The sequence below is a fragment of the Euprymna scolopes genome, chromosome 2 (genome assembly GCF_053919585.1).
Source record: "Euprymna scolopes isolate OS-2025 chromosome 2, ASM5391958v1, whole genome shotgun sequence".
NCBI classification, from domain to species: Eukaryota; Metazoa; Mollusca; class Cephalopoda; order Sepiida; family Sepiolidae; genus Euprymna; species Euprymna scolopes.
Window position 1 is genome coordinate 138,170,695 of NC_136483.1, and position 7,902 is coordinate 138,178,596.

Here is a 7,902-nt window from a genome sequence, read left to right on the forward strand (position 1 = left end):
TCTCTACTTTATTATTATATTCATGGTAGGTGCTCGACCGAGCACCGATATATGATTCCTCTCCTGTAAAACATTCACAACAAAATCTCGTCTAGCTACAACCACTGTAAATAAGTTTTCCCTCCTTCTTCCGTGTACCTAAAATTAAATATAACTTCCATGAACAAAGTTTCTTTCCGATAACTATTTGTTTGTGGAAGATAATACCCCGGAGCTGCTTCCAAGCTGACTATAACACGATCGTTTTCACGTCCAATGATAACAAATTCTTGTTGAGCCGTCCTCTTAAATTTTTTTATAAAGGAGTAACCACTTATCAAAGTCCAGAGGCCACTCGAGGATAAGGGTTAATAAGTGTACAGTGGTCAATGGGACAATATCGTAATAATTGTTAGTGGAAATTTGGTAAATTGGATTACTTAAGGGAAACGGCTCATCAAGAACTTGTTTACCTTGGACATGAAGACAACCATATTATAGTTAACCGGAAAGCAGGCAAATGGAAGAGAGTTCCACAGGTGTGCAGTTCTAAGAAAAAAAACTTTGTTCATGGAATCTGCGTTTAGGTTTAGGTTTAGGCACGGATAAAGAGTGGGGGAAATTATTGAAAGTGTTTTCAGCTAGACGAGTGTTTCTCGTGAAAGTTTGGCGAGGGGAGACCATAGATTGGGGCTCAGACGAGCACTAGCTATGAAAATAACGATAAAGCAGAGACAGGCTCGCAACGTCTCTTCTGTGAGAAAGAGGTTGCAGGGCAGATAAAAGGGCATTCCCTACTCTGCTATGAAGTCTATTTTGAACTATGTCAAAGCAGGAACAGGTTCTTTTAGCAGCTCCGGCTCAGATGTGGCAACAGTACTCCATCCTTGGACGTACCTGGCTCTTATACAGGTAGAGAATTGCATTAGCAGTGAAATATCTACTGGAATAATCAAATTCTGTCCAGCTTGAACTATCCTCTTTGACCCTCAACGTGCTGTATCGCCGTCCACTTGAAGCTCTTAGTTACCCTTATCTTCGAGTGGCCTTCGGGCTTTGATAATCAGCATTTTTGTTGATTGACTGATCTGATTTTTTTACGCCTCCGTTCAGTTTCGACAGACAATGGATACCCCCTTTAAGGATAGTTGCGCGTGTAATTATAAGGCAATCCACAACCACACCTCTTCTGAATCGGTACCACTTGAGTCTAGTAGCAAGGAGACGGTTCCAGACGACTTGAAACAATGCCGAGATAAGCGGAAAGCACATGCAGCACCTAAAATTCCAAAATTGTCACCCATTTTAGCAATGACCGGGCTAAATGTTGCTTAACTTCGGTGATCTAACGGGAACCGGTGTGTCAACATAATCATGCATCTTTTTAATGTGCATGAAAAGTGACAACAGCGTATTCTTTTCATTGTTTTGACTCTCGATTATATATCCGACACAGACACAGTTAATCAACTGAGAAGCACATTACTCTATGTAAAAGCATATAAGATATCAACGGATACACACTCGAGAGTCAAAACAATGAAAAGAATATGCTGTTGTCGAAGCCCTACTGATAACGCACGTCTGAATACGAAATTCCTTAGCATATATATAAAGAGAGGAGGGATTATTTACGATTTTCTGTAATTATTCCAAATTTGCATAAATTAATTCTACTTAAATTAAATTTTTAAAATGCGTTCAAATTCTATTTTATCTTTACTTTGCTTTGAGGTGTGCTTTGGATAACAACTGCACTAAAAAACGAAGCTTCATTGTTTCATTATTTGTTTATTTATTATGTATTTTATTTATTTGTTCTTCTTTTGGAGACTTCGGCTCCCCCTCCCCATGTCTCCATAGTTCGTCGGGTGATAAGACGTTTTCCTCATCATCTCTCGCCGTGGCCTCTTTTCTTCGGTGTTTATGGACACACCAAAATCAAGCGGAAATGAATTGGCGCGCTTTTGTATTAGGTACCGTGACGACCAGTCGCTTTTTTCCCCTTGCTCCCCCCTGGCGGCCATTATCAACACCAAGGGGCAGGAAATCCGCCCCTTGTATCTTGAATATCAGCCAAACGCTGTTCGTCTTCGTAAGGCGACCAAACTTGGTCAAGTTTATTCTTGCTGATGCAAGAGGAAATGACGATAATGTTACCGTGTCCATCGATCGCCGCGGCGTCGCCGGGTGAGGGGGGAAGGGGTTCGAATTAATCTGCATTTTCGAATTAACGATGATAAGAAAATTCTTGAATATTTGTCAGCTGATCGGGCTGGAAGATAATCCGGGCAAAGGATACCACGCCCTTTGTTAGCAGTTCAGAAGAAAGAAATGCGTTGCTTGGAATCATTAATATGATGAGAGACGTAGGTTTACTAGCACGAGAAACCGTTGAAATGGCTTACCCATCGCACTCTCGTTCCTCTTATCGTAAAATGCTTGTCAGCAAAATATTTTTTTTAAATAATTTTAAAATAAAAGTTTTAAAATGGTTGTCGGGTAAATAATTTTTTTTTTTAATAATTTACAAATTATGCTAACGTTTTCAATTTTTTAATTAAGCATCGAATTCGATACTTAATTAAAAAGTTGAAAATGTTAGCATAATTTGTAAATTAGATCAGGACTAGCTGCTGCTGCTGCTGCTGCTGCTGCTGCTGCTGATGATGATGATGATGATGATGATGATGATGATGATGATGATGATCGTGGTGGTGGTGGTGGTGATCGTTGTCGTCATCGTGCCTTTATTTTCATTTACATCTGCCATAAATTCATTTTGAATCCATTCGAGTTTGCGTGTGTTGTGCTCATGGTCTAGTTGCATTGTTCGGAGTTTCTACAGGCAACAGAGGGCGTTTCCGAATTTTAGAAATCATGATTATGACCTTTAACCAGTGTCTCTTTCAGCTCGTTTTAGTTTTAAAAACAAAAAAAAAAAGCTCTTGATCTTACATAAACAAGTACGGACAGCAAGGGAGTTTAAGCTTCAGTTTTTTTTTTTGTTTTTTTTTTAATTTTTTGCTAACAACAACAAAGAGAGAAATGAATGCGGGTGGCCGGAAGTAGCTTGTCTCCATCTTGAAGACATTTCCACAAAATATCTTTCGCTCGCTGTTCTATTCGGCACTCAACACCTGCATTTATCCAAGTCCACTTCAAACTCGCCACCTTGAACGGACCGGGCGGCTAAGGCCCCTATCTGTCTTCTCGTCACTTCTTAACTCCACACAATCGAATCTAACGAATATGTTTACTTAGGTTCTAACGTGATTCTCCATTTCATCGAGGCCTTTTCTTTCGCGTTTTGAAGAATAAGTTACATTGTAATAGAACGTTCTACTCGGATGAATGTCTACAACACAGCGGCCATCTTTAAATAAGGGTTCATCAAAAGAAATCACTGTAGTCGTATTTAAGTGGATGTCACCACGTGGCATTTGTCGATGAATTGCCCAAGATGGTTAAAAAATATACAGTATAAATCGATATGTGTGTGTATAATGGTTGTACAGATTGGTTTCCTGAATGTAAATCCAATGAAACCCGTGTGATTATTAAAAAGTGCTCAATGAAGGGCAGAGCTGGTATATAGTCTGTTTATTATACAAACAATATTGTTTACAAATATGCATACATGTTTCAGTGGAATCCAATTCAAAGAGACCACTTCATCAGACCAAAAAAGGAGCGACATTGAAACGAGAGTCAAGATTACATTCGTTGTTTTTATAAGATATTCGGGTGTGGTTTACGCTCTGGAAGAAAGTAGGGTGTATACTATGTGAATTCGAGCAGTATAAGTTTTGAAACAGTAGCATCTGGAAACTCTAGTCACTTGGATTTTTTTCTCGTATGTAGGTCAAGCTTTTTGCCTGGAAGACATCTCGTCTCGAATTTCTCGTAAATAGAGCAGCCCGTATGTAGAGATGCCACTATACACACACACACACACACACACACACACACATATATATATATATATATATATATACATACATATATAATTATTACTATACATATACATATGCAACTAGTAACTAGTATAACTATTCCTATGCTACAGTTCCCCTTTATATCTGAAACACCGAGTTAGTAAAGAAGTTGAGAACATAATTTTCCTCTCCCCAATTGACCATTTAAGTATGTTATATTATGTCTTTCTTGTACAGTTTCTTGGTCTTATTGGATTCAAGGACAAGAATTCTTCTAGTCTGGTGGAGTACCCAGCTTCGTGCTGTTATTGAGGAGTAGGTACACCATTCCTTGTAAAAGCTAATGTAGGTGACCATAGCGAGGAGATCTTATTTGAGCCGCGAATACCATGTGAGGTTGAATAGTTAGTCAAAGCTTACTTGTAATGAAAAGTATCGATGCCAGATTGTCCCGACAAAATCCTGTAAAGAGAGACCTTGGACACTCGAGAATAGTGTCTGGTAGTGTGTGTGAGAGCGTTTCATTAAAATAGCATCGTTAACGTCTTGTATTGCTTAAAATAGTTTCGAAAACATTAATTCCAACAACTACTTTAAAAGTGCTACATTCAATTGACGTTTTAGTATTATAAGAAAAATAGCAAAAGACAAAATGATGAAAAATAACAATGAAAATTATTTATTAATTCCATAAGTTATCAAGATAGGAACTAATATAAAATATATTTATATTATTCTAGCGTCTTTATATAATTTAATGGTGTTAGGACGATTAATTGGAATCGGGAATCGGAAAAATCGGGACATCAGAATCGGTATCGGAATCGGAAAAATTCGTGTTTATTTTCTGACGCCAAAAACGATTCCTCTAATTATCTTTTATTGTTTTTATTTTGTTAAAAAAAAACAAAATCTTCCACTGCTGATAGTAATGATAAAATGGTAAATATTTATTGATTTTAAAGTCTCAGAAGAGCTAATATATATATATATATATATATATATATATATATATATATATATATATATATATATATATATGTTTTTACGTTTGGAAAAATATATGCACGTCTTTAACGTGTGCAAAAGGTGATAGGGAAAAATAACAACTTATATAGTGAAATATTTAGAGATTTAAAAGAATCGGAACCGGAATCAGTAATTATATCGGAATCGGGAATTTTATCGGAATCAGTAAAATATTGAAATCCTACCATCACTATAATTTATATGATATAACACTTTTTAATTTATTTATATATATATACATATATTATCAAGTATTTTATATTATACACATGCATAAATAAATTTAAAAAAAACAGCGATAACTCGCGCATATATCCACTTACATGCAATAATTACACAAATACATACATGTATAGACGCATACATACATGCATATATACACATTCATACCTTTATACATTAGCATTTCGAGAAATAAATAAATTGCGCTCGGTTTCTTAATTTCTTAATATTATATTAATTATCAAATTAAAGTGAACGATTCTTACATATACATTTTTTTCACATACAAATGCATTCATATACGCACACACTTCTACATCTATACAGACACACATATAAATGTATAAACACACACCCATATATACTGTTTATATTTTTATACCTATTAAATATTTGTATTTTTCATTTTCCATTTTCATTCTCCGATGTAAAACCTTTTTATCTATACACTAATACGATAGCGTGTGTGTTATTTTCTGTGTCATGTTTACATCCGGGTCATTTAATTGTAATGTACTTTTAATTCTTGTCATAAATAATTTTACCAAAAATTCTTCATAAGTTTTGGTTTCGGTTTGATAGCACTTAAGTCATCTATTTTATATATATATATATATATATATATATATATATATATATATATATATATATATATATATATATATATATATATATAAATAATTTATGAAGAATTCTTCATAAGTTTTGGTTTCGGTTTCGATTATAGCTGAAGGAACTCAAGTACTATATATATATATATATATATATATATGTATATATATATATATATATATATATATATATATATATATATATATATATATATATATATATACAGTATAGCTCCTATAATTTGAACATCCGCTTCGTTCAAATTAGAGGATGTTGTTCAAGTTCCGTAATAAAAAAAATGTGCTGCAGTTAACTTTAATTTTCTAAGAATTAAGGAATAGTAAATGAAATTCATTGCTATATATATATTAAGTTGACTTTACGATATATTGCAAGTAAGAATTTTTTAAATATTATTACCAGGAACAAAAACATTGAAAATAAATTAAATCTACTCTTACTTGTTAGGTATTTATTACCTAAGTTATCATCTACAGAAATCATACATTTATCTAAAATACAGTTTTTTTAGTTATACATTGAATGAGTCTCATTGCAGTTTCTATTTTCATCGATTGGGCTCTTGGGCGCTTCCATTGTATTCCATAAGCGATCATGAAAATCTACAATTTCTTGTTCTGTAGCTTCTTTATGATTATATCTCTTCGGAGTGACATTGCTTGCAAAACATAGTTGTCACTAAAGTAAGGACTTTTTTCTATAAATTTTATAACCGTCTCCATAGACTTTTCTGCATCATCCCATGATATTGCTTCATCAGAGTGTTCTTGGTTATTTACATTAGGGCCAAGAGAATGAGAACTGTCGCTATTTTCATTACCATTACTGCCTTCAGGATATTGATCAGTAGTTTCCTCATCTTGTTGCACCCACATTTCAAAATCATTTACATTAAGTGATTTAAGAACAGCGTGGTTGGGCAGTAACAGTTTGGTTTCAAGAATTTTTCTAGACTAGATGTATTCTCTGATTCGTTCAGTTCAGAAGCCTTTGGCGCTGGGCATAATTTACTTCATGCTTCTGTTAATGTGCTTGCTCGAACTTCATTCCATGCACTTTTGAGAGAAAATATAGCATCTTTGATAGTAAAATGGCGCTGAAAACTGCTTATACTCACTGTACTATTTATCATATTCATCATGAAATCATTTCTGTAGAAACATTTTAAGTTCCAAATGATCCCTTGATCCATAAGTTGGATGAGAGAAGTCACATTAGGTGGTAAGTAGCACACAAAAATATTCCCGCAGGATGACACTAGTTCTGACAACAGAAGCAAGCACTTTGAATCAGGTTTACCTTATTCAAGAAAACGACTCTGGACAACTGGCACAAATTCTTGCAAAAAACATTTTTTTAAACAACTGTTGATTCATCCATCCATTTCGTGAAGAATAATAGGATACTGGCAAAAGCGAAACTCCTTTCAATGCTTGGGGACACTTTGATTTGCCCATGACAAGAAGCCTAAATTTATGAGTTCCAGAAGCATTAGTGCATACCATCACTGTTAGTCTTTCTTTATTTAATTTGAATCCTTTTATTTTCTGCTCCTCGGATCCGACTAATGTTTTTGTAGGTAAGCACTTCCAATTTACACCACTTTCATCAGCGTTGTAAATTTCCTCTGGTGTTAAACCATAATCGGCAATTATCGTCTTGAATTTGTCACAATAATTTGATGCTGCATGTGTATCAGCGGGCCCTTGTTCGCCTGACATTGTTAATTGTCTTATACCATGTCTACTCTTAAAGCTCCTAAGCCAGCCTTCACTGAATTTCATATCTTCTGCGATATTGAACACTTCCTAAAGAGATTTTGCTTTAGCAATTAACATGGGCCCAGATATTGCTACACCTTCAGTCAGTTTTGCTACACACCACTCATGCAATATTCGATCGGATTCAACTTGCTTTGGTCTGCGAAGACTCCTTCTTTTGACATGTCTTTTATTTGAAGAGAATAGAGAGCCTTCAATATTTCCTCCATTTTCTTTTTAATGTAAAACAGTGTACTTCTTCCAATCTTATAATCTCTCAATATAACGCTATTTTCAACTCCAGCATCTAATTTTTCTATAAGTTGACGTTTTTCGAGTAA